Below are 27862 nucleotides of genomic sequence, written 5' to 3' on the forward strand. Positions count from 1 at the left end.
CGTGAACGCCCCAAGGAAACCAGGAAGGCCCTTTAAGGGCCTCATTACCCAGCCAGCTGATAAGAAGCCTTGGAAAAATAATCCGGCTGCCCTACTCATTTTTCAGATGATTAGTGAAGACAAATCTCTTGGAATTTTCCTTAAACTGGACGTCACCTCCCATCTTCAACATGAAAAAACTCAAGTTAAGAGTTGCCAGTGAGTGAGGTCTTGGGCCACATTCCCCGGGAAGCTCTGGGCTAAGTTCCTTTCTTTGGGGGGGAGAGAGAAACAGGGCCAGCCAGGGCTGCAGTCTCCCCCATGCCTGCAGCTCGGGGCTCTGAGCCCTGCTTTGGGGCCTCCTGCCATCCCAGCCCCCAGCTCTGCAATGAGTAATATTACACACACACACACACACACACACACACACACACACACACACACACACACACACACACACACACACACACACACACACACACACACACACACACACACACACACACACACACACACACCACACACACTATGATGTTTTTTAAGAGCCTTCAATAAAGTTTTAAATTGTTGTCAATTATTGTTGTCAGTTATCAGGCTAGCAATTCTTGCAACTAAAATGTTGAACAGGGTTGGGCTTTGAAGCTACCCCGCCCCGGTGTATGTGTATCTGTGTATGTACCTGTAATCTGAGAAAGATTCTTGTGCGTATTGTGTGTGCAACAGAGACTTAGGAAAGATATCAAACTTCCTTGCAGATTTTCACTGAAGGAGGCCATGTCCTATGGTGTTATTTGAAAATGTCATAAAGTACCAAAGAGACAGGGATTCATGGACCTCCCATGTGACCCACAGGGGGTGCTCAACAAGGAATTGTGGGGTCGTCGAAGGACTTTGCTTTGGGACCTGACACTAGTGACTTGCCGTTGTTGGGCCCGGGGTTTCCTCTCTGCGAATGGAGATAATCACCCCTACTCCGCAGCTGGGGTGAAGGCTGAGGCGATACGCGTTGTCCAGGAGAGGCATGCTGTGAAGGTGAGACGCTAGGGATGGAGGCATATACCCTTGGCATCCATCTGGGCCTCTCAGAAACCAACGGGTGACCTGAGGCAAACGTTCCAGGGAACTGCACAACCGCCCTCCGCTCTTATCTCCCCGGGAACCCACATCCTCCCCTTCAATCAGGCTGCCTTATCAGCGTTTCCACGCCCCAGGCTCAGCCAGCTCTGCACTTTGGTTGATGCCAGACCCCTGTGGAACAAGTGTCCAGGCCCTCCACCCCTTACCCTCTTTGTAAAGTCCAATCTCTAGGCTCATCTCTCCAAGAAGCCTTCAAACCACCCTCCAGAGCTGCCTCTCTCTCCTGTCACCACCCCCCCCCCCACCAAGCCCACCGTCCTCCCTCTAAGGCAACAGGCAGCTCCCACTGGATGTCCCCTAACAGAGAGGGCAGGTGAGGGATTGAATCAAGAAGCCAGTTGATTTTCAAAAGGCTCTTCTTAAAAGCCTTGATTTTTAAGTCTGGCCCTTGAGCCAGAAGAAGGTTTTGTTTTTATGTTTGTTTTCCTTTGGTGGAATTCAAGAAATACATCCTTATATACCAAGAGCCAAAAGCTTAGAAGCCTGGGGCATAGAGTTTATGCCATAAACCAGAGAGCAACTGCTCAAGAAAAGTACCTATTCGAACCAGCACATAATACAAGAAGTACTGAGGGAATGTGATTGGGTTTGGGCCTGCAGTGAAGGTGGAGGTGGGAGGGAGCCGAGACCAGGGGCCATCAGTGTCTCGATTTCCAGGCAAACCTTATATCGAAGTCCCACCTCCAACATGGCGCCTGTAAATGGGCAGCAAGGAAACTGGGATGAAGTGGGGGGGGAAGCCTCAGAGTTCCAGTAGCCCCAGCGAGCTACAGAATGGCCCTGGAAAGTTCCTGGGCTGCCTCTGCAAAGAACATGAGACCAAGGGCAAGGCAGGACACTTGCAAGTCAGCAGCCCAGTGACCAGGTCAACAGGCATCCCCAGGCAGCTCCCAGCACGGGCAGAGAGGAGGGGAGGAGGGGCAGATGGAGAATCTTGAACTAGTTTAAACCCTTGAGTAAACACACGTCATACTGAAAGGACCTGAGTTACCTTGAACTGGAAAGACTGATGTTTTCCACCATCAGCAGAAGTAAGGATTCATGAACGATGTTAAGATCAGTTATACAGAGTTTGAAAAGCCCTGGTACAAAGGAGGGCAGCACGATAAAATGGAAACAGCACCAGAGTTAGCACGTGTAGATTCTAACCCTGGTTTTGACCATGATTAGCTGTGTGACAGAGGACAAGTCACAGCCTTTGGGGGCCTAACCTTCTCTGTCCTTCCTGGTCATCTGGGGGTCCTGGTAACTGAGAAGGCCACTGGGGAGCAAGAGGTAGCTGCTCTTCCTGCCTTGGGTCCCAGTGTCCCAGTGGAGCTACAGGAAAAGGGAAAACATGGAGAGCAAACATAGCTCTCCACTAAATGTAAGGATAATTCCTAGTTTCTAATATCCTATGCTCTAGTTCTTAGCAAATGTTGTTAATAAACCAAGCACTTTGCAGAAAAAAGAAAAGATCAGTTATACAGAAAGAAAGTCCCATGTGGGTGTAATTGTGACTAAATGTCACAACTGCTGTCAGCTACCCACATCCCCTGGGTGACCAACCATCCCCGTTTGCCCAGGACTGTCCTGGGTGTAACTCCTAAAGTCCCTTGGCCCAAGGACTTCCTCAGTCCTGGGCAAACCGGGACAGTTGGTGGCCCTACCTGGTACTAAGCAGCACCTTTCCAGGATGGGCCGGTTTGACTTAAAGTGAGTGAGGGCAGAGACTCTGATTCTATTCAGACTGTGTTCGTTCACCCAGCAAAGGTGAATATAGCTGTCTTTGCACTGAAGTCTGATGGGGGAGAACTACTCTTAAAGGAATAATTAAAATACTAAGTGAAGTAAGTCAGACAGAGAAAAAGACAAATATCACATGATATCACTCATATGTGGAATCTAATTTTCTAAAATCATATAAATGAACTTATTTACGAAACAGAAACAGACTCACAGATTTGAAAAACAGACTTAGGGTTACCAAAGGGGAAACGTTGGGGGGAGGGATAAATTAGGAACTTGGGATTAACATACAAACACTACAATATATAAAACAGATAACCAACAGTGACCTACTGTATAGCACAGGGAACTCAACATTCTGTAATAAACTATATGGGAAAAGAATCTGAGAAAGACTGACTATATGTATTAATATATGTATAACTGAATCACTTTGCTGTACACCTGAAACTAACACAACATTGTAAATCAACTATACTCCAGTAAAATTTTTTAAAAATACAGTGTGATACGGGGAAAGGTAAATTAATGCAACAAGACAGCAATGCACATCTACCAGAATGGCTAAAATCTAAAAGATTGAAAATAACAATGTTGACAATTGGAGCCACTGAAACTCTCAGACACAGCTGGTGGGAATGTAAAACGGTGCACTCACATTGGGGGAAATGCTGATATTTTCTTATGAAACTTAAATAGACACCTACCCTTTGACCCAGCAATTCCAATTCTAAATATTTTCTCAAGAGAAATAAAAACATATGTCCACTAAAGACCTGTACTTCATAGCAGCCTTAGTCATAACAGCCAAAAATTGGGAAGAGCCCAGATGCAGGAAAACTGGTAAATAAATCATGGCATATGTATACAAGGGAATAGCGTTCACTGGAAAAAGGAACGACCTTGTGCACACACGTAGATGAATCCCCGAAACCTTATGCTGAGTGAGAGAAGCTGGACACAAAAGCACATATTCTGTGCACCGTTTATATGAAACGCCGGGAAAGCCAAAGCTGATCTATTACGATAGAAATCAGATCAGGGGTTTCATAGGCCGGGGTGAGGGGGGTGGCCAGGCAGGGGCGCACGGGACCTTTTGGAGATGTAGGAAATATCCTGTATCTTGCCTGCGGTGGTTGTTTGGTTGTTGCATGGTTTGATGTATTTGTCAAAACTCATCAAACTGCACACTTAAAATGGGTGCATTTTCTCGTTTGTAAATTACACCCAAAGAAGTTGATGTTTAAAAATCAGAACAAGAAAATATAATACGATAAGCACCGTAACAAACTTGCACACAAAGGGCCGAGGGGATAAGGGAGCCTTTACTGCTGGGTTAGGGCTGAAAAGTCAGAAGGAACTGCACCCGATGGAAGAAAGGAAGAGGTGGACCCTTGGCAGAGACCACCATGTGTCCAGATGCGCGGGAAGCGACGGATGGTGGGCTGCTGCCAGGGCACGAGAAGAGGGGCGGGTGGAGGCCACCATAAGAAAAGTGAGAATTGAAAGTTAGTTCTGAAAAATGAACTTATTTACGAAACAGAAACAGACTCACAGACATTGAAAACAAACGTATGGTTACCAAGGGGAAGGGGGGGAGGGATAAATCAGGAGTTTGGGATTAGCAGATGCAAACTACCATATAAAGAATAGATTAACAACAAGGTCCTACTGTACAGCACAGGGAACTATATTCAGTGTCCTGTAATAAACCATAATGGAAAAGAATATGAAAAAGAATGTGTATATATATATGTGTGTGTGTGTATATAACTGAACCATTTTGTGTACACCAAAAACTAACACAACATTGTAAATCAACTATACTTTAATTTAAAAAAAAAAGAAGAAAGAAAGAAACCAGATGCACACACACACAAAAGAAAGGTAGATCTGGAGAGTTCGGGAAAGGCCTCCTGTTCCCTGCAAAGGACGATGACCTCTACCTCTGGGCTCAATCTTACTGTGGGCACAGCTAGGCAGCGTGGCACAAATAATATGTTACTAATTAGGACTCGGTCAAGGTGATCCCTGCACTGACTCTGTCCCTCGCGTGCAGGCTGTTGTGTTTTCTGAAGGGAGGGAGGAGAGAGAGGAGAAGGAGGGCTCCAGGGTCCAGGAGGACCCACGGGAAGGTGCTCCCCCTGACTGGGACCCTCCCCAGGCTGCAGAGTAACAAATGGTCAAGGACCACTGCTGGTGGTGATGGTTGGAAAGAGATCTGTGCTTTACAAGGAGTCAGGGGAGGATTGGATGGAATGGGGCTAAACTAGAAGCAGGGAGACCAGTTAGTAGGGGGGGCAACGGTCCCCCCAGAATGAAAGGGATCTGGGTTAAGGCAGTGGTGACACAGGGAAGAATACAAACTGAAGGTACATTTTAGGAGCAGATACACCAGCACTTTGTAAGACTGAGAGCACCAGGAAGTTGGATAAAGCACGAAACCTTGACTTGGTGAGTGGCCAGACCATCACTCCGGACAAGACAGAGAAGAGGGGGGCTGGGGTCAGGGAGCCAGTGGTTTTGCATGCGGTGACACTAGCAACAGTAGCCCGTGTTCGTGATCTTCTGTGTTCTCTGCCAACATCACAACAAATCTTTCCTTGGGGCTCTGCAGGGCACATCTGTGATATTCCAGCCTTCCTGGACACAAAACCTCTTCCCAAGGGCGCCCCACTACCTACTCGAGACCAGAAATGATGCATCAGACCAGGTGACAGAGGTGCCCCTGGGCAAGACAGCCTCTCACCAACCTCCAGTCGCATCACCTACTACACGGTCGGCCCTAAATTACTTGATCGACACACCCTGCTGCATAGACCTGGCCTATGCCTCTTAAGAAATCCAATTCAAAGTCCCCGCTCAGTGACAGGCAATGGGTCCTAAGAGGAACAAGCAAATCTGTAGGGTACTTGACCGTGTGGTTCTTGCTTCAGGGTTTGTATAAATAAAACCTGGCAGGCTGGGGATTTATGTGACCAGATCCACTCAGCGCAGAGTTTCCTGGAAGTGAGTTCAGAGTCCAGACTCCATCATTACAAGCCAGCCTTCCTCTTGGAGATGTTAAGAACTGATACGAAATTCTGGGACATGGATCCTGTAGGATTTTAAGGGTATACTGACAATAAAATTAAGCTCTGAGATGAGCACATTGCTTTCGTCTGGGGAATGGACAAGCAACCCGTGCACGCGGTAAACGCTTCTCGGAGAAGGGCTGGGATTGGGGTTAAGGAGCTGCTCGTGGGGCTGTCATCCTGAGCCCTGGCCCCAGCACTGCTGGAGAGTGTCAGCTGGGGTCAGCGTGGGCAGTGACTCAGAGTCTACCCCGGCTTCTCAGGAACACATGGCCCTTTCCCTCCCGACTCAGGATTCCCCGCTGCTGAGCAGCCCTCCCCTGTGTGCTCCCAGCCCCCGCCGTCCTCAGACACCCTCCTCCCCGGCTGGCAGGGAGGCCCCCCTCCCCGGGAGCCTGTCCACAGCTTGTCGGCGCCGCAGCCTGGCCAGATTCCCGCCAGGAGGGAGGGCGGCCACCCCTCTCTGGAGGCCTAACTCTGCCCCCTGGGGTGTTTCTGTTTCCTTCCATCTTTCCCTGTGGCCAAATAAGAAGCAGCCAGAGACAGCGAGGATGGGCTCAGACCCCCAGGGAGTGACGTCTCCGCTGCGGGGGTTCAGGACAGCAGCAGGACCGGGAATGGGGCTGGGGATTAAGAGGAGGGGAAACTTCAAACTTTCTGAGCCAGCAGTTTTATCTGTTGAAAAATAATCACTGGGCTTAGTCTGTCAGGAAGAGGAGAGGAAATAACATTTCTTAAGGACTCAAGGCTTATCTACTCATCCCACAAAATCTTTTTGAAAAAGTGATTAGTGGTTTCCGGGACCGAACAGCCCATGTGGAGCCAGAGTTTCTCCAGGCGGTGGGCGTGATGGAGTCAGGAGGCTGCAAGTGACCAGCTCTCAGACCCAGGCTGGAGCAGCCGCTTCCTGGGGACCTTGGGCGAATGGTTTCGCCCGCCTGTGCCTCAGTTTCCTCATCTGTAAAGAGGAAGGTGAATAACGGTGGAACCTGAGGTTTGGGTTTCCTGTGGGGACTGTTTGCTCATGCATCCGTGAGCAGCCCCTGTGAGCAGCCGCAGTTCAAGGTGATGGTGCTACATCAGTGCACGAAACAGATGCAGATTCCAGGCCTTACAGAGGATGAAGGAAAAGATATAGAGAAGGGGGCACCTTAGGCTGCCTTTCTGCCACAGCGCAGGCCATAACTATTGTTTTTAATGGGTTTACCAAGTTATCAGGGTGAGGTGTGGGCAATGAGATCTGCTTAAGAACGCAAGGCACAGTGTAATTTATTTTAGAAAGATGAACATGCAAAATAGTTACAAGTTTCCAAAGCCGGGCGTTCAGAGCAGTGAGCTCTGATTCCCGGAAAATCCACTTAACAGCACATTTCCGAATGATGCCCAGTGAGATATGTCTGCTCCATAAGGATGAGTCAGGGGCGAGCAAGAGGCAGGGGGCTTGGCGACTCTGACGCACCAGAAATAGAGCTGGGCGGCCTTAAAAACACTGGTCGCCTCCCTGAATCACAAGGTGAAGTTTAAGAGGAAACCAAGTTTCCGGAGGGGGATTAGCCAAGTCACAAAGGAACCACTAAATCAGGGAGGCCACACAGGAACGAAAATGCCGGAAAGATAGAAATTTCTAGCCACAGTGTCCTGACGCGGGACCATGATCATTGAAAACAAGCCCTGGCAGCCGCCCCAGAGCCGGTGCATGAGGCGGGATGGGTCGCCGTCCCTCCAGCAGTTCTGGAGCCAGCGTGGTCCCCAGAGAAGCTCAAGTGGGAGTCACACGCCGTCAGCATGGCAGGGCACCAAGTCCATCTTCCATTCTCTTCTCCTGCCAAACGATCACTGCAAAATCCCACTCTGCCACTTGCAGCTGTGTGACCTTAGGCAAATTGCTTAACCTTTCTTAGCCTCAATAAACGGTAGCTAATACTACTGTTTATTGTTATTGAAAGTGGCTGAGTCTTTATAGGATTCTGTAATGTACTGCCTGTTACCATACAGCACCGGGGTGGGCAAACTTTTCCTGCAACATACCAGATAGTAAATATTTTAGACGTCGTGGGCCAAGAAGCAGACACAAATTTGCCCTGTGTGGTGGGCACACTTTGGGCCCAGCTGCATCGGCTGGAGACCGTCTCAAGAAGAAGAGCAGCCTTCTGGGGGGACGGGGCCTGGAGGGCCAGCTCGGCAGGGTCGGGGAGTTGACAGGGACTGCTTCAGGGTTTGTCAATTTCTCTTTGCCAGTGACACCCAGACCTGCTCGTCCTGGAGAGGCCAGCTGGCTCCCCTTGGGCAACTGACAGGAAGTGAGGTTACCGCATCTCCAACTCCCAGTGTGGGAGCCGAAGCGTGGGGTCCAGCAGGTGCTGGGAGCAGAGTGGAGAGCAGGGGTGGAGAAGACACCCCAGTTTGGGTTCACAGTGTCCACCCGGTGCCCCCCGGGCCATGCAGAAACAGGGGACAGGCCTGTGGACAGTCGTTTGCTGACCCTTGATGTAGCAGGAGAAGCCCAACCCTCACCCCAGCGCGAGGCGGGCGGAATGACCCGTGGGTGTCCTCACCAGCCTGCCCCAGGGCACAGCCTACTAATGGGCTATGAAATCACTTCAGTGGCTCACTACCGGCATTTTTTTAAAAAAATGAAACAGAGAATGGAATAAATCCAGGTTTGCAGCTGTGTCCATATGTGTATGAACCTGTGCTCTGGGTACAATGTCAAATGTCTCTCTTACTGAGCACTGGACTCCAGGCATGCTTTTTGGCTTCTGCAAACCTCAAAAGAAGTGTTCTCATCTAACCATCACGTACTCACAGAGCCGTTACCATGAAGGTTTCGGGAGAAGTTCTTTGAGGAAAAGGCTCAAGTCATAACCCTCTGCTTACCCTGAAACCTACCATCTTCGGTAGGAAATGGAGGGAAAAGTGAATCCGCTGGCCTGTGGCCAATTCATGTTCCCTGGAGGACCCTGAGGAGGGGCGGGTCTTTGCTAGCACACCTCCTCAGCCCCATGTTTTGCACACTTACACAACCAGAACATCTTACAGGGCCTCCAATCCAGTGGTTCTCAGACTGGGTGGGCTCTGAGGAACCCTAGGGTTCCTTGGCGTGCCCAGGAGGTGCCTGGGGGGAGAGGCTCTCGCCTTCACCCCCTGACTTCAGCCAGAATAGCTTTGCATTTTCTCTTCTATATTTTGAGATGACCAAAGGACTCCAATTCTAAAATATCAAACAACAAAAAGGCATGAGGGCCATCTATTTTGTCCAACACATTTTATAGCTGGGAAAACCTGAAGCAGCCACAGAAAAGGCAGCAGCATAGAAGGAAGACTGGCCTTCAGACCTCAGCTCCCACCCTGTTCAGTGGTCTTTCTACCCATTGGGATGCAGCCCAAGGAGAGTCCCAACCTTCTCGGGGGCGACTGCCAGCGGCCACATCACAGCCCAAACAGACGATGTTGTAACACTGAGCTCAAGGTCAAGGTAAAGCCAAGAAGACACGCATCATTTCAAGTATTCGTTGAGGGGTGCCACTGGTTGTCCCCCGCTATTATTTATCACAGGTCAGGCACAGAGTGGCTTTGCGGTCTTGGACAAGTCAATTCCCTTCTCTGGACTTTGGTTCTTAAGTCCTCTCACCCTTCTGAGTCCTCACTGGAGAGAAAGGGGTTCTCGGGCTAATGCCCCAGGTGATCACGATGGCCATCCCCCCTTATCTGCAAGGGATACATTCCAGGACCCCCAGGGGATGCCTGAAACTGGGGATACTACTGAACCCTATGCTTTTTCCTATACAGAAATACCTGTGATAAGGTTTAATTTATGAATCAGGCACTATAAGAGGTTAACAACAACTAATAATAAAACAGAACAACTGCAACAACGTCTTGTGATAAAAGCTGTGTGAATATGGTCTTTCTCAAAGTATCTTACTGTACAAATTTAATGCGTTTTCCTTCTTAACTAAGCACTTATCAGGCACTGTGGCCATAACTTTTGCAGTTTGAGGTGCAATAGCAAAACTAGCATGAATTTCTTTTCTCATTCTTCATAATTTCACAGATAGAAGATTCATTCTTATTGGATCTTAGCACCCTCAGCATACGATTTTTTTTCTCTGTCCTTACTGAGTCACGGACTTTCATGTGTTCACTTAGAGAAAGCGCTTTCCGGCATTTCTTTGGCGCATCTGAATCGCCAGCATCACTCCTCTGCACTTTGGGGCCGTTATTAAGTAAAATAAGGGTCACTGAACACAAGCATTGAGATAGCGTGACAGGTAATCTGATAACCAGTGGTTGCTCAGTGGCCAAGGGACAGGACACACAGGACAAAGGGGTGACTCACGTCTGCACGGCACGAGATTTCATCACACTATTCAGAATGGTGAGTGATTTAAAACCGATGAATTGTTTATTTCTGGAATTTTCCATTTAATATTTTCAGACCATGGTGGACCCAGGGTAATTGACACCACGGAAAGTGGAGCCTTGGATAAGGGGGAGGACTGTATGAATGCCACTGCTATGACACATCCTGGTGGGGTGGCGACCGCCACCTACAGTCAGTCTGGCAGCAGGACAAAGCCTCTCTGAGAAGCCGTGGAGATGGTGACCGTGACTCAGACCCCTCTGCTCCTAACTCAGCTCAGCCATGCACAGAACTCAGGGAAACCATATTTTGGGGTGGAGAGCATTGATTTAGTCGTCCTGACTCTTAAAGTGACTCTACTATTTCTCTCGTACAGTTGAGGAGACCCAGCGATGCCACATGATTGTCCAAGGGGTGTAGAATTGGGATGGGGGAGAGAGAGAGACGGAAAGACAGGGGGAGGGAAAGGGAAGACAGGGAGGGGCTTGGGGTTTGAGGCTGGGAAATGTGAGTTATCAGTTGTTGACTGTCTCCTGTGAAAGGATTTGACATACTAAATCTCACTGAATCCTCACAAGAACCATGCAAAAATAGATATAATAAACCCATTTTACAAAAGAGAAAGGTGAAACTCAAAGAGTGACAGCTCTGGTCCTCTAACTGGTTTGTCTGATTCCCAAATCTTTGCTCTCCCCACTCTCTCACGATGCCTCAGGGCCAAACTAAACATGCCCAGAGTATTCCCCACTCGGTGTTACACGAGGCCAGGCCAGCGGAGAAGGTGGTCATCTTCACCACTTCAAGTGACACCTGCTACAAGAAGAACCAAGTTCTATCCCAGCTAGAACATCACTGCCTGAAGCACCTCTAGTCTGCTTCCCCAACATCTCGTCTCAGATGCGCCCAAATCTTGACAAGTCTGGTGTCCCCATGAGGAAACCAGGGAGACAAGGCTATCATTCAGTCCCTACCTGTTTGCCCCAATTAGCTTAAAGGTATGAATAGCCCTTTATGTCTTCACAAACTCTTTGACACTTTGAATAGTTTCCTGCAGAACTGGAACATTTTATGAAAAAGCTTATTTATAAATTTGTGCCACCATAGTGGGAAAAGGGCAGGTTTGGAAATAAGTCCCTTTTTCCCTCTTGACCTTTGATTCTTCCTTGGCAAAAACGGGATAACCACCGTAACGTCCACACAGGGTCAGCGTGAGGAGCAAATGAAGGGATGGATCTGGATCTTATAAGTCCCCGTAAGACAGGAGTTGGTTTTACACCGGCAGGCAGCCCGCCATCCAGCCTTGCCCCACGGAGTGGGTAGAGGTGACGATGACGGTCCTCTAAAGTTCTATGGGCTTCTCTCATTCGATCCTCTCACCCTTTGGTAAGAACGACACACTATTCCCATTTTACGGATGGGAAGGTTAATGAAGTCCATTAAATGCAGGGCAGGCAGACTTGCCCAGTCATGAAAAGCTCCAGATCCCAACATTACAGAGAGAACAGCACACTTTGTCACCACCTCGACAGGCCCTGGAAGAGGCCCCCATTGTCCCACCTGGGTCAGTGAGGTGCCCTGGGTGTCTGGAGCCAACACTTGACCAGCATTACTCCAATATAAAATAAAAATTTTTTTAAAAAGAACACTTACCCTTCAACAATAAAGACAAATAACCCAATTTTTAAATGGGCGGGGCTTCCCTGGTGGCGCAGTGGTTGAGAATCTGCCTGCCAATGCAGGGCACATGGGTTCGAGCCCTGGTCTGGGAAGATCCCACATGCCGCGGAGCAACTGGGCCCGTGAGCCACAACTACTGAGCCTGCGCGTCTGGAGCCTGTGCTCCGCAACAAGAGAGGCCGCGACAGTGAGAGGCCCGCGCACCGCGATGAAGAGTGGCCCCCGCTCGCCGCAACTAGAGAAAGCCCTCGCACAGAAACGAAGACCCAACACAGCCAAAAATAAATAAATAAATTAAAAAAAAAAAAAACCCACAGTGATATCCTACTTCTCACTCACTAGAATGGTTATAATCAAAAAGACAATAACAAGTGCTGGTGAAAACGGTGGAGAAATTAGAACTCTCATACATTGCTAGTGGGATGGGAAAATGGTGCCATCAATTTGTAAAACACTCTGGAAGTTCCTCAAAGGATTAAACATAAAGTTACCATATGTCCTAGCAGTTCCGCTCCTAGGTATATACCCAAAGAACTGAATACACAGGTCCATACAAACCTTGTACAGGATGTTCATAGCAGCATTATTCATAAGAACCCAAAGGCGGGAACAACCCAGTTGTCAATTGCTGAAAGAATTACAAATCATGGAATTTCCATACTGACATATGCGCCTCATGCAAGAACCTGGAAACACTATGCTAAGTGGAAGAAGCCATTTGCAAAACACATATTTTATGATTCCATTTATACGAAATAAAGAGAAAAGGCAAACATATAGAGATAGAAAGTAGATTTAGTGGTTGCCTAGAGCTGGGGATGATGGGAAATGGGAATGACCGCTCATGAGTACAGGTTTGTTTTATTTTGTGGTGATAAAAAAAATTTTTAATGGATCATAGTGATGGTTGTACAACAGTGACTGCACAGAAGAACCACTAAATTATATACTTTGAGTGAATTGTATGATATGCAGCTTATATCTCAATAAAGCTGTTTAAAAAAATGAAAAGAGGGGCTTCCCTGGTGGCACAGTGGTTGAGAATCTGCCTGCTAATGCAGGGGACACGGGTTCGAGCCCTGGTCTGGGAAGATCCCACGTGCCGCGGAGCAACTAGGCCCGTGAGCCACAGCTACTGAGCCTGTGCGTCTGGAGCCTGTGCTCCGCAACAAGAGAGGCCGCGATAGTGAGAGGCCCGCGCACCGCGATGAAGAGTGGCCCCCGCTCGCCACAACTAGAGAAAGCCGTCGCACAGAAACGAAGACCCAACACAGCCAAAAATAAATTAATTAATTAATTAATTTAAAAAAAGAAAAGAAAAAAATCCAAGGACAGAGAAATCCCTGGGGTGGAAGGAGGGAGTCAAGAAAGAAGGGGCTCCATTTTTTGTAGGAAAACATCCTAGGCTCGGAATTTTGCTGTATGGCTCTGATTGTTTCCTGGGGAGCCTCATGTGGGAAGCAGTGAGGAAACTCCCTCCAGCGAAAAGCCAAGGAGCCTCGCTCTACAGGTCTTGGCCCACCTGCTCACAGGTACACATCCTTGTATGCACAGAGATGCCCAGAGAAGCACCTCCCACCAAACTTCCCGGAATTGCTCTGTGGCCACAGGGGAGGGAAGGCCTTGAACTCACGTAAACAAACTTCAAAGGCCTGCTGGAAAGGGAAAACTGGTCAGGTACATTTGAAAAGAGGTCAAAGGACATTTGATTACAGGGGGAAGGACTATTTGTTCAGAAGTACACAGGTGAGTATGACATACAAGGTCCGTCCAGGGATCATGAAGTCTATTCAAGGGAATAAAACTGAAGGTCTTTTGGCTTAGAGGAGTTTTTTTAAATTTTAGGATATGTGGTATGAAGTTCTGTTAATTACGGAAGGCCTGTTTCCTAAGGAGAATGAGGAAATAAATTACCTCCAATTCACCCCTGAAGCTGTGTGCAAATGTGTCTGAGGCTATGAGCAGCCAGAGAAGGAGTCAGGGTTCCAGGTGGGCCCCTACTAACGTGCGACATTGGCCTGGTGGCTCAGGTGACACCTCAGCTTCTCCACTACAAACAGAGCCCGTCTGGCTCTCCAAGTGAGAAGACACGTATGGGATCATTTCAAGCCTTTCAGGAGTTATCGTGTTATTCATTTCTCCGCCCCCTTCCCCCAGTCACTTGTTTCCACATCTTCAGGGAAAATCTCACGAAAAGGAGAATTTCAACTAACACCAAAGCACTGAGCTCCCAGCGTTGCCCCGAGAAAGTGATGACTCATCCCAGTTTTCAGGGGCTTTCCTATTGAGGGAGGCGACCCTGGACCCTGGTGATTCACTCCCCCGTTTCTGAAAAGGAAAAAGAAGTCCTCACCACCACAGCTTTTGTATGGGACAAAGCATTCATCAGAATAGCATGAGCATAAGTCAAATAATGCAAATTGTCACCACGTTCCATTTGAATGCACGAGCCCTTGATTTTGACCCATGAGAGACACACTGCCAAGGCTCTGGGATTTTTCTAGAATAAATCCCAAGCCTTTCATTTCAACCCGGTTTTCTACTCTGGGCTCTGGGTACAATAGTAGGAGCTAAAAAAACCCAGAAGCAGAAGGTCCTTCATAAATTGAAAAGAAGGGAAGAGGGACCACATTTCCCTCCCTCCGGGAATCCCGTGGAAGAATGACCTGCCTGAGTCTCTGACCAGCCAACATCTTGTTTACTCTGCAGGCGCCTGCACCCGTATTTGATTGAAATGCGACACCGCTGTCCCAGAAAATCAAGCACATTATGGAAAGAAATCACCAAACAATTTACCTGCATGACAGCCTTAAGAAATAAGCCAGAAGAATATTCTTCTCACTATTTTTAGAAATGAGGAAACAGTAATACAGAGGCACACTATTTGAGTTGTAGAATGGATGAGGACATGCCACCCAGGCCTGATCAATCAGATTATTACCATCCTTATGGCCACGGTGACTAGTGCAGAGGGGGGCACAAGACACAAGCTGGACAAGTCAGACTCTTCTCTGAGCTCTTTCAGCCAGAGATATAGGTAAGATGATCTTTGCTCATGTGGGTTGCTATTCAAATATAAGGTACCCCTTGACCTACCAGAGGCTAATATGCCTACCACATGAAGAGAACCTGTTCAAGAGACACAAAGAAAGGGCACCTTATTGGCCCCCTGGATCCAGCCATGCCTGAAGCTGTCATGTTCCTGGATTTTGCTTAACTTTACTGTATTAAGAGCCAATAGATTCCTTCTCTTTCTCTCTCTCTCTCTCTCACATACTACTTTGAGAATGGTTGTCACTTGCAAATTAAAAAAAAAAGTTTACTAATACAAGTTCTTAATTATAAGAAGTGGGATTATATATAAAAAGTTTTATATTTTTATTCATCTGTATATTTTGATCATGCTTCAGGGGGAAAAAAAGTGGCCTAAATGAAAAGTACATAAACTAGAAATCATGAAATATTACCTTTATAAATATGTTGAGGACAGAAATTGCCTGCTCGCTCCACCTAAACTTGAAGTTAGTCCTTGGTCAAATGTAGTCAAAACAGGGGCTTTCCAAATTTGGATCTATAATAGGATTTTGTTGTTTTGAACGCTATCCAAAGGAAATACGTCCAAAAGAGAGAATGCTCAGTGGACCCACTCAGCCCTTTAATTCAAGATGAGGAAAATGTTTATTGCTGTGAAGCGATAAAAACACTTCCAAGAAACTGAAGTCACATGTTTTCTGGAAAATCTAATTGCTGCTTTGCACTCACCAAGATGTTTTATTAATAAGAGGTTGTTAAATCGTGGCTGTTAAGTTCTAGTCTGCTGTTACTTCTGGACCAGGATTCTCAAGGCATCCCCTGTTCACTACGGAGTATGTTAGACACTATCATGATCGCAGGCTTCTGGTTACTGGACAGCAGTCTGAGCATATGTTGCCACAGACACAGCCTGAACTATGATCTTGTAAGGCACCTATTCTGATAGAGAAACCCCAGGAGGGTAAATGTGATCGATAGCTCGGTGCCCAAGATCACAGAGCTCTTCAACGGAGGAGCTGGAATTAGGGACCCAGTGGTGATTTCCCAGCCCAGTTTACTCCGGGTCTCATTTGGAAATGGTAAGAAAATCCATGAGGCAAGTGTAGTAGCCCCAAATCCCTGCCATTCTCACCTCTGCACATCAGAATAGAGTCAAGACCACGTGATCATCCTCTATGGTGATGTGAGATTTGGGCCATCAGGATGACACTTGTCCTGTAACCACAGTTCTTAGATTCTATTGCCCCGTGATTATAAGTCATGGAATATTGTCTCTGCGAGGAACCTGAGGGTCACTCAGAGACACTTATTTTCCAGAAGGGAAAACTGAGGCCCAGCAGGGGGAAGTGATGTGTCCAGGGTTACCCAGACACTGCCTGGTGACAGAGCCCAGATCGTGTTCACCTGCGGGAGCAGTTTGCCTCATAAGCACCTCTATCCGCCCATAAGCTTGCCTTCAGCTTGGACCTGGGCCAGCTGCACACGCTTACCCTGCAGGGCAACAGGTGGGCAGACGGGATGCGAGCCGACAGGCTGGGACTTTGCCTGTTCCTGACTCCCTGAAACTCTGGAGACATTCCTTGCACTTGTTTTTTGTTTTCTGGGGGGTTTTTGGCCACACCTTGCAGCTTGTGGGATCTTAGTTCCCCAACCAGGGATCGAACCCGGGCCCTTGGCAATGAAAGTGCGGAGACCTAACCTCTGGACCACCAGAGAATTCCCTCCTTGCACTTGTAAAATAGGATTTCTTCCATTTTCCTTTTGTTTTAAATGTTGGTTTTAATGTTTTGATAAGTCTAAAAACATCACTTTGAAAACAGGGCTTGAATTACTTGGTTTTGATTCATTTGTGTATGTGTGTATAAATACATAGATAGATAGATAATAGCTAGCTAGCTAGCTAGCTAGCTAGATAATAGATAGGCACATACATACATACATGTATATACATATACATACACGTAAATACACATAGAGAGAAAGGAAAGGAAAAGTCACAGCAGATCACGTCCCATAAAACAGTAGTTAAACTCTGGTCCTCTCCCCTCCCCAGCTCTGGCAGCCTCTTAAGCTTTGCTCACATCCCCCTCTGTGACTCACAATGAAGAAGTCGTGCCCTTTGCTCCATATGGCCGCCCTAAAATCACCTCCAGAGCAGGGTCACTCCCAGCTGGTAAGCCCAAGCCAGCCAAGCAGATAGAATTCCTTTCAGGTTTTCTGCCCATGAGCTGAACTCTTTCAAACGACTACAAGCTTAGAACAATTGAGAGGGCAAATAAGAAGGGAAAGTGGGGCTCAGTTTAGGTGCAAAATTAGAGAGGTTGAGATTGCAGGAGCCAACTGGCAAAAGGGAAGGAATTCACTGCCATAAGAATAGGGGGAAAGTGCCCTGTAAAATGGCTCAGAAAGAACAAAGATCTTCGCTTTCTGGAGGGTCAGGGGACTTGTTTCTATACAGTGAAGTAGGATGAGGGGGAAGGAGGCACCCTGAAGGGGTGTAGGGCCGTGTGTGAGTTTCACGTGCTCACGGTACAGGAATCTCTCCAAGGCGCAGCAGAAGATGCTCATGAGCCTCTAAGTCAAGCTGGCTGCTTGTCCGTAAAAACAGGAGTATTGACGTGACTGTGACGGCAGCTCAGAGGACTTGTCCCAGTGAAGGGGGTGTGCATGGTGCCCGGATCGAAGAATCCAGACCAAATTGCAAAGTTCCCTTGTCCGCGTCACCAAGTCCACACGAGTGCCTGGTAACCAAGTGCCCTTTAGGTTCACACAAGGGTCTCTGATCTGAAAGCCAGGTAGTGTGCTGTCAAAAAGTACACACTGCTGGGCTTCCCTGGTGGCGCAGTGGTTGAGAATCTGCCTGCTAATGCAGGGGACACGGGTTCGAGCCCTGGTCTGGGAAGATCCCACATGCCGCGGAGCAACTGGGCCCGTGAGCCACAACTACTGAGCCTGCGCGTCTGGAGCCTGTGCTCCGCAACAAGAGAGGCCGCGATAGTGAAGAGGCCCGCGCACCGCGATGAAGAGTGGCCCCCGCTTGCCGCAACTAGAGAAAGCCCTCGCACAGAAACGAAGACCCAACACAGCCAAAAATAAACAAATAAATAAATAAAATTTAAAAAATGTATACACTGCTGTATTTAACGTGGATAAGCAGCAAGGACCTACTGTATAGCACAGGGAACTCTGCTCAATATTCTGTAACAACCTCAATGGGAAAAGAATTTGAAAAAGAATAGAGACATGTATATGTATAACTGAATCACTCTGCTGTACACCTGAAACTATCACAACATTGTTAATCGACTATACTCCAATATAAAATAAAAACTTTAAAAAAAAATTAAAAAACTAGCACATGGGAGCCTGCAGCTGTCCGTGAAACCTCATGGTTTGTACTCATAATGCTATTACTTCCCTTCGGGCACATTGCAAACATGGAATTAAATATGTTAATTAAATAGTGTATTTGTTTTCCCCTTAAAAGAGCTCTCTTCGGGTAATTAGAACTTCTAAAAAATTGCTCTGGTGCTTGATGTAAAAGTGGCCTTGTGCTCTGGGTGGGGAAAGCCTAGATAACTCTCCCTCCCGGGGCAGGGAAGGAGAGTTCTGCCTAGAGGTTCTTGTATCTTCGTAAGGTTCAAACTGGGTAGAAAGCTAATTATTCTGGGCATCCAGGTCGCTGCCACCCTGACACACACAACCCCACTCATCAAAGCATCCCCTCCCAGGGGAAGATTACTCAGGTGACCTGTCAGTTCCTTGGTGACTTCCTAGAACCCACATCAAAGCAGACCCTACTGTAGAGCACAGGGAACTATGTTCAATATCTCGTAATAACCTATAATGGAAAAGCATCTGAAAAAGGATAGATATATGTATAACTGAATCACTTTGCTCTGCACCTGAAACTAACACAACATTGCAAATCAACTATACTTCAATTTTTAAAAAGGAGAAAAAAAGGGAAAAAAAATATTAAAAGAAAACATATACTAATCAGATTTGAGGAAAAGAATAAAAGAATATTTCCAAACATAAGAAATACATAAACATGTAAAAATTGTTGAAAAAAAGAAAATAGGTAACTAGTTACCAGTGAGAGGGGAGGGGCAATAGAGGGCTGGGTGATTGGGAGGTACAAACTATTGGGTGTAAGGTAGGCTCCAAGGATTCATTTTTATTGTACAACACAGGGAATATAGCCAATAATTTTTAATAACTGTAAATGGAGTGTCACCTTTAAAAATTGTATAAAAATATTTTTTTTAAAAAAAGCCAGTTGGGAGACAGATCTGAGACTCGTTTCCTGTCTCCTTGCTTGGCCGCCCTGCAATAAAGCCTTTTCTCCCTGAAGAAAAAAAAACAAAAGACTCTAAAAACCACACAAGAGATGACGGCATTGATGAACAATACCCCTGGACACCACAGTCCTGGAGGCCCCTCTTCTCCCCCTCCAGTAGCTTAGCTGAGAGCTGATGCCGCCCATCTGGAGGCCGACCCGCTCCACCCAGGTCACCACCCAGGTCACTCCCCGGAACAGCGATCATTCATGTCCCACCGGGACACGGTCCCCGTCCCCAGGCCCCACGCAGGGCTTTACGAGCGCGGACCCCTGTCTAGAGACCAGACATTCTGTGCCAAACCTCAAATGCAGGGTGTGAACCTTCCAGGGGTCGCGTGCGCTGTGCTGTTCCCCGCGGCCGAGCCACGTGGAGCGGCCTGGCCTGCTTCTGAATGCCCCAAGGGGAGCAGTCTTTCTGAGTACGTACTTCTGCCTTGTGCAGTTGTGCTGTTTCCTCTGTCTCTTTCAATGGACTCAGCACATTTCCGTCACGGTCCCCACTTCAGCGGCCACTCCGCCTTTTAAAAGAGCTGATCTGAATTCTCTGTGTACTGGGAGGCCAGACACACAAGTGCCAGAGGATACATAGGTTCTTGGAGGGACCAACAGGTTCTCCTTCGGGGAAGAGAGAAAACATCAGGAAAGGAGCAAAGTCCCACAAAGACCACAAGACTGTGGAGCACCTGTAACTGACGGGATGTTAGATCATAGGAAACAAGAGAGGAGAGAACCTCCCAACCATAAGAAGGAACTTTCCAGGGGCCACTCGGGAAGGTCAGCCCAGACAGCTCTGTCCCCTGCAAGAGCCAGCTCTCAAATCTCATCCGCTGTGCTGCAGGCAGCTTCCGCTGGCACTTTGCACAGGATATTTTGCAGAAGCCATGAGAAGTGCCTGCTCTAAATGAGAAACCACCTATTAGAATGGCTTTTACCAAAAAGACAAGAGGCAACAAATGTTGGTGCGGGTGTGGAGAAAAGGGAGCCCTTGTGCACTGTTGGTGGGAATGTAAATTGGTGCGACCATTATGGAAATCAGTATGGCGGTTCCTCAGAAATTTTAAAATTGAACTAACACGTGATCCAGCAGTCCTACTTCTGGGCATATATCTGAAGGAATTGAAATCATAATCTGGAAGGGACATCTGGACCCATGTTCATTGCAGCATTATTCTCAACAGCCAAGATATGGAGACAATCTAAGAGGCCATCAACAGATGAATGGATAAAGAAGATGTATTATAAAAATATATATAATGGAATATTATTCAGCCATGAAAAAGAAGTGAATCCTGCATGTGTCACACATGATGGACCTCGAAGGCATTATGCTGAGATAAGTCAGACAGATAAGTGTAGGATCTCACTTATATGTGGCATCTTAAAAAAAAACTGAACTCGTAGAAATACAGAGTACAATAAAATGGTGGTTACCAAGGGCTGGGGGTGTGGGGAATTGGGGAGATGCTGTTTAAGGGTACAAACTTACAACTAGTAAGCAAATAGGCCCAGGAGGTCTAATGCACAGCATGGTGATTATAGTCAGCAATACTGCAGATAAACTCCAAAGGTGCTAAGAGACTAGATCGTCATTGTTCTCACCACAAAAAAAGAAATGATAAATATGTGACATTATAAAGGTGTGAGCTAACGCTACTGCAGAAATCATACTGCAGTCTCTAAATTATCAAACCAACACATTGTACACCTTAAACTTACACAATGTTATATCTCAATTAAAATTTAAAAAAAGGAAAAGAGCCACATCTAATGAAGGAAATCCCAGCCTGAGCCCTGCAGCATTTGACACACCGTCCAACAGCCAATGGAGAGCAAAGGGCTCCACCCACAGCCCTGGACACAGTCATACATGGTCACAGCTGAATGAATGAAGGAGGGAGGGAGGGAGGGAAGAGGAGAAGGGGGAGGGGACGGGGGAGGGGGAAGGGAGGGAACAAGTGAGAACACAGTACCTAGAGTACTAGAAATACAGGTAATGGAGCAGATGGGATTCTGCAGATGAGACCAGCCCTTTAAAGATGTCCTTTGAGCAACACAGAGAAAGGCAGAATCTTTTGACTACTGTGTCAGCTGGAGATGTACTGGATTGTGTGGCTGCAGAAGCAACACAGGGCAACCACAGAAGAGGACCGGGGCAGGACAGACACACGGCCACACTCCCAAGGGCAGCAGATGTCACCAGTTCTCCAGGCAGTATCCCTACACAGGTGTATACACATGTGCCTTATTCCTAATTGGCTGTGCCCATTTCACAGGCTTTTGACCTTCTGGATTTGGTTTTTAAGATTGTAAAGTCCCGAGTCCAAGGCCTTCCTGAGGTATTCATGAGGAGACGGGGCTGAACCAGATGGCAGCAACATCTGTCAGCCCAGGGCACACAAAGGGCAGGGCAAGAAAGCAGTGTCCTCAGAGATGGGACCTGAAAAGAGCCAATTCCGCTGTGCCGGTCCTGCATCTCATACAGGAATGTGATGACAGCCAGAATGGGCAGCTTCCAAAATGACCCTCCTTTGCCAGAGAGTCACGCCTTTTTATCTCAACTATTAGATCAGGACTGGCCCGCAGGAATGATGGTAGGTGGCTCCTAAGACCAGGTCAGAAGAGGCATTGCAACTGGCACCATGGCCTTTGGGATCACCAAGACCTTTGGCCCACTGAGTAGCTGAGAGAAGCAAAGGAAGGGCCACGCGCCCACCACCCTAACTCTCCTCCTATTTAGAAAACACAGGAGACAATTTTGGCAAACAAAACCAAACACCTAAACAATACATATGTGTGTGTACACCTAGGTACATACATGCACATATATACATATACATAACACACATATACACACACGTATATCATACATTTATGTGTATATATGCACACACCCAGACATTATAACATTAATGAACTTTGGGAATTTTGGATCCACTTGGACCTATGGAAAATGGGTAAAATCTGATGCATGAAAGGTCACTTTTAAGGGAAAGGACTGTACCCTGGCCAAGACAGCTTTGACTAAAGCCAAATGGATGTTCATTACACATCTAGAAGGGATGTGCTCAGAAGATGAACCAGGAAAGTCAAGTGGTCCGGGAACACAAGTCAACCACGAGCTCAGCCAGCCTCACTCCTGGCGTTTCTGAGGCTGAAAATGAGGCTGCAAACGGGCCCTCATACCATGTGCCCAGATATTTCTGAGTTATTTAATATACACCTAGGAATGCTAGGCCCGAATTTCCACTTATTTGTGTCCGGGGCCTGCAGCCAGCAACCAGGGGATTCCCTGACCCTAAAACTAAAGATTCCCCCGCATCTCCACACCTCACTTTTCTGACTCAGATTTCTAGACAGTTCCCAAACCACAGCTTCCCAGAAAAGGGGCGGGAGGAAGTATAATTATTCAGGGAGCCTGGCTCTGCCCAGACCCCCGTATTGGGTCATATGGAGCGGTCAGCTTTGAACAAAAGAAGCAAATTTCTCTGAATGCTGAGAGCAGGGCTGTGATGTCTCCTCTCCCCACACGAACTCAGTGCTCTCCGCCCAGCATCCTCTGGCTCAGAGGGGTCCAGTTTGGTTCAAGCAACTTTCTTCCATGATTTCTTTTGGCTCAATTTTTGGCCAAACTTTCAAAAAACATTATGAGACTGAAAATACATTTAGAAAGAAGTCTTTGGGTTTTTGCTTATTCCTCTGGTCTAAGGACAGTTCTGATTCCAGCCATCCCTGGAAGATGCTCTTGGTCAAGGTTGGCTATGGATTCGCCACCTTTCTTGGATATGATGCAGTTGAGGGAAGAGAAGTATCCGACAGTTGACCACTAATATCCCTTCTAATGGAGATTCCACCCTCCATGATCCTTTAATATCCCTCCCTGGCAGCTAGGCCTTGGTTAGGAATTCTGTCCCTCACTCCTTGGCAAACGAGCAGAGTAGATTCTTTCCACCCATGTGAACACTGGGCTGCCCAGGGTTGGGGAAAATGCACCAAAATAAGGACCAAAGGAATCAAATTTTGTCACTTTCACAATATGGGAATGAGTGCTTCAGCCTCCCTATCTGCCCACACCCTCCTCCCAAAGGGCAGGGTGGCCCTTGTATTAAGGAGAACGATTAAACCTTCCTCTTCTTAGCCCCTCGGTCCTATTCAGTAGTTCCACGTGGCGTTCCAGTATCACAGCGATTCTGTAGATGAAGGGTCAATAAACCACAGTTCAAGGATGGAGCCCCGCCCACCACCTGTTTTTACAAATAAATTTTTGCCGGAACACAACCCTGTCCACTTGTTTAAATATTATCTACGGTTGCTTTTGTGCTATAACAGCAGAATCGAGTCGTTGTGATACAGACGGTGTAGCCAGCAAAGGCTGAAATATTCACTATCTGATTCTTTACAGAAAAAGCTTGCCGCCCTCTGCTCTGGAAGGCGATGATGGCAAATAACGCTCCTAGTGGGTACCATGCACCTGACGTTGTTCTTCATGCTTAACGTGGAGCCTCTCATTTAATCCTCACACCAAACCTGATGAAATTATATCAATTCCATAGATGAGGAAGAGAGACAGAGAAAGAAAGTTCTAAGGTTCCCTCTTAGAACAGCTTTTGCTGTGTCCCAAACCCTATGGGACGCAGCAAAAGCAGTTCTAAGAAGGAAATTTGTAGTGATACCAGCTTACCTCAGGAAACAAGAAAAATCTCAAATAAACACCCTAACCTTACACCTAAAGCAACTAGAGAAAGAAGAACAAACAGAACCCAAAGTTAGCAGAAGAAAAGGAATCATAAGAGCAGAAATAAATAAAATAGAGACGAGGAAAACAATAGAAACGATCAATGAAACTAAAAGCTTGTTCTTGGAAAAGATAAACAAAATTGATAAACCTTTAGCCAGACTCATCAAGAAAAAAAAAAGGGAGAGGTCCCAAATCAATAAAATTAGAAATGAAAAAGAAGTTACAACTGACACCAGAGAAATGAAAAGGACCATAAGAGACTATTACAAGCAACTATATATGTCAATGTCACCAGTGTAACTAACATTGGTTGGGACCCAGTCCCAGGAAGTCTGGGGCAGGGACCGTGCTCTTCATTGGCTACTTCACTGCCTCAACATTCCATCAGGCCTCCAATTCCTATGGGAATTGGTTTCATGCTCCCCAAGCTGCCTTCAGATCCCAAATTCAACCCTCCAGTCACCTCCATAAGTCACTGGGAAGGGACACTCCTACTGTAATTAACAAATTGACGTTCTGGAATTCATCAGCCTCTTGAATTTGGTTAGAAGGAACCTATCCCTGGGAGCCTGAACATCTCTGGACACCAGCAAAAGGGAGTTTCTGGCCTCAGTGTGAGCCTGCCTGAAGACTCCCGTGGCCTCAACCACACAAGGGCAACGGCCCTAAGTCTTTCCTGAGCCTCCAGCCAGGCCCTCTAGCCTGCACTGATCGGTCAGGCTGGGGCTCTTGAAACCCCAGTCCTGGGAAAACCAAGCTTTGCCTTCACGAACACGCCCGCAGCCCTTCCCATAATCGACCCTGTTGTTTCAGTTTGCCTCAAATGAGTGTCAAAGATAACCTCCTGTTAACTTCCACTGAGGGAAGAAATGACTATTTAAGCTTCTTGGCTTTGGTAGAGCATGATTATTTTCATTTCACAAGTCTGTTTTGAAGAATGAAAGCCAGCCACGGCTCAACAGGAGCCTTCAAAGCGCTGTTTGGTATCAATGGCCAGTAAGAGGAGAGCTTCTGGAAACAATGCCATTTGATGGGAGATCCCAGAAGACTTCATGCATCTTGATCAAAGAAACTACTGGCTTCCTTCAGCTGTTGGCCTGAAGCCCAATTTTTGGCTTGACTTAAAAGGATTTAAATAGTCCCACCCATCCCCCCACACAGGAGGATCTGTAGCATTTATTGGATCTCCTGGAAGTGATACAGACCCTTGATCTGCCCTTGTAATTCATCACCTAAATCACCCACAGAGGTGAGTAAGCGGTCTTGTGATCTGAGGACCCAGGGAAATTCTCCCAAATCTCTCTCTCATGCCCATGCCATGTCATCTAAAACTCTATCAGCGCCATCACCAAAGACACCTGTTTAAAGGTAAATGCTCTCTCCAATGGCAACCCATAGCCTTATCAGCTAGTAAAACGTCAGCACACCTCAAGATGGAACTTAGAGTAAAATGAGAAGAAATGGCGAGAGTTGAGGACCTTAGTCCCCTGAGCTACTTAAACCTCAGTTAAACGGGAGCAGTAAGGGTCACCTGCCATTCTCACAGGTTGTGGCGAGGATGAACTGAGTTCAGTATAAACTATACAAAACTATGAGCTCACTATTTTCTTGCCTACAGCCAGACTATAGGAAAGAAGAGAACGGAAGACCAAGAACTGCGGGGGGGCTTACCAGCTGGACCGAGGTTCCAAAAGGAAGGAGATGTTCAGAGACAAGGTGAGATAACCAGGAATGGACTCGTCTGCGGTGGCTTCAGGACACAGCTGCGAGACACCACACTGACTGTTCTCCCAGAGGGCAACCCGAAGGTTCAAGATGTTCCCAATAATTGCTAAGCTGCTGCGATGCTCTCTCCCTGATTTCTAGATCCTCAGCAAATGCCCCTCTTTCATTTGTACCACCTGTGGAGACAAGCTATTCCACGAGCTTGCTCTCTGCGGGGACATAACATCTTTTCAAAATCTTTCATGTGCCACAAGGTGGTGTGCTGCTTCCCCTGCTCCAGAAACAGGTGGGCAAAGTCCATTTGCACTTTAAAAATATCTTTTATAGTGGTTTTACAGATTTGCATTCTCCAGGCCATAGAGTTCTAACCACTGACCTGCTCTCATTACACCCTCTCTGATCTGCTCATCACATAAAAACCACCACTGGTTTGCAACGAGTAACTGAGGTTATTGCAAGCGGGGCTTGGGTCTGGGTAGCACACATCAACATCTGCTGTGAGGGGTACCATGCCTGGAAGGGGGGCTTCAGGCTAGGCAGGATATTGGGGGAGACAAGAGAAATGATAACTCCCCAGAAGTCTGGGAAATCAACCAGCAAACCAAGAGATCACTGTAATCTGAAAATTCCCACAACCTAGGCTCATAGAGACACACAATTGGAAATCGTCATCTAAGGAGCATTATTTTGGAGATACTCGCCCTATAGTACCTTATTTAATTTAATCTCCAAAGCAACCTTATGAAATAGGCATTATTCTGCCAGTTTACAGAAATTTTAAGGAACCATGGTCGCAGAGGGAGGTAATGGTTGAGCTGGGATTTGAACCCAGGCTAGCCTGGTACTTAAATAGCCACCACAGTACTCCACCATCTCCCTGGTCTGGTGCATTTGGGAGAAAACCAGGAAGGAAGTGGGATGGCTGGAGGTGAAGGACACTTTTGAGGCTAAAATTGTTGCCAGATTTTTGTTTAATATAAAATGAATTAAGGCAGCAGGAAGAGCAGAGAAAACAGATCTCAGAGCAAAAGGTGTTGTGGAAAGTAAGTAAAATCTCACCCTTAGTTTCCCTAACACTCCTTCTCAGACATGCTCTGGTCAACCCCTCTTGGTAAATGTTTGGTATAGAAATTGCTACCAAGAAGAAATTAATATTTTACTAATATTAATATTTTAAACATATTAAATTAATATAAATATTAAATTACTATTTTAAATTACTATCTTAATTAATTAATATTTTAATTAAAATCAATCATCTGCACTCAAGTTCTTCCAGAATTTGAAGGAGATCCCTGTTCAGGTACAAATGCGTTGCTTTGCTGCCTCTTTGCTGCTGAGAACCTACAAAGTTGACTCAGGAATGATCTGCCTTCCCAAACCCTGACTGGCCTGGGCAGGTAAGGTTCACAGGCCCCTGGAGCAGCGTTCCCTCGGAGCCTGTCCCAAGGCCCCCGTCGGTCGAGTGGATGGATCCCAGTTCTAAACCCAGAGGCTGAGGGTTCCCTGAGGTTTGGCAACACCAAACGGCATCATAGCCACAGCCGCTCGATAGCTGGTTTCAAACACTGGACATATTCCATCTATGCCCATCTATGTTTGATGTGAGAAAGCAAACACCAGAAATTGGGAGGAAATAAGGATGTTATCCACGTCTCTGCCCAGGATGTGCATGTTGAAAAGCACTTACTGAGTGAATTCCACTTCCTGGGCTTTGTGGCTCATTGACCTTGAATTTCCCTAGAAGAAAAGTGTCTTCTTAGCAACGTCAAGAATATGAAGGGGCTTCCCTGGTGGCGCAGTGGTTGAGAATCTGCCTGCCAATGCAGGGGACACGGGTTCGAGCCCTGGTCTGGGAAGATCCCACATGCCGCGGAGCAACTAGGCCTGTGAGCCACAACTACTGAGCCTGCGCGTCTGGAGCCTGTGCTCCACAACAAGAGAGGCCGCGATAGTGAGAGGCCCGCGCACCGCGATGAAGAGTGGCCCCCGCTTGCCGCAACTAGAGAAAGCCCTCGCACAGAAACGAAGACCCAACACAGCCAAAAATAAATAAATAAATAAAT

At 47.1% G+C, this 27862-nt stretch overlaps 1 long non-coding RNA gene across 1 annotated transcript; it reads left to right on the forward strand.

The window, feature by feature from the left end:
* The first annotated feature begins 4095 nt into the window (after nt 1-4095).
* Nucleotides 4096-27862, forward strand: LOC309643603. The gene is made up of 2 exons (XR_014253895.1): nt 4096-10296; nt 11483-27862. It is a non-coding gene; the product is annotated as an uncharacterized lncRNA (long non-coding RNA).

The sequence above is a fragment of the Balaenoptera physalus genome (genome assembly GCF_965194825.1).
Source record: "Balaenoptera physalus genome assembly, chromosome: 15".
NCBI lineage: Eukaryota > Metazoa > Chordata > Mammalia > Artiodactyla > Balaenopteridae > Balaenoptera > Balaenoptera physalus.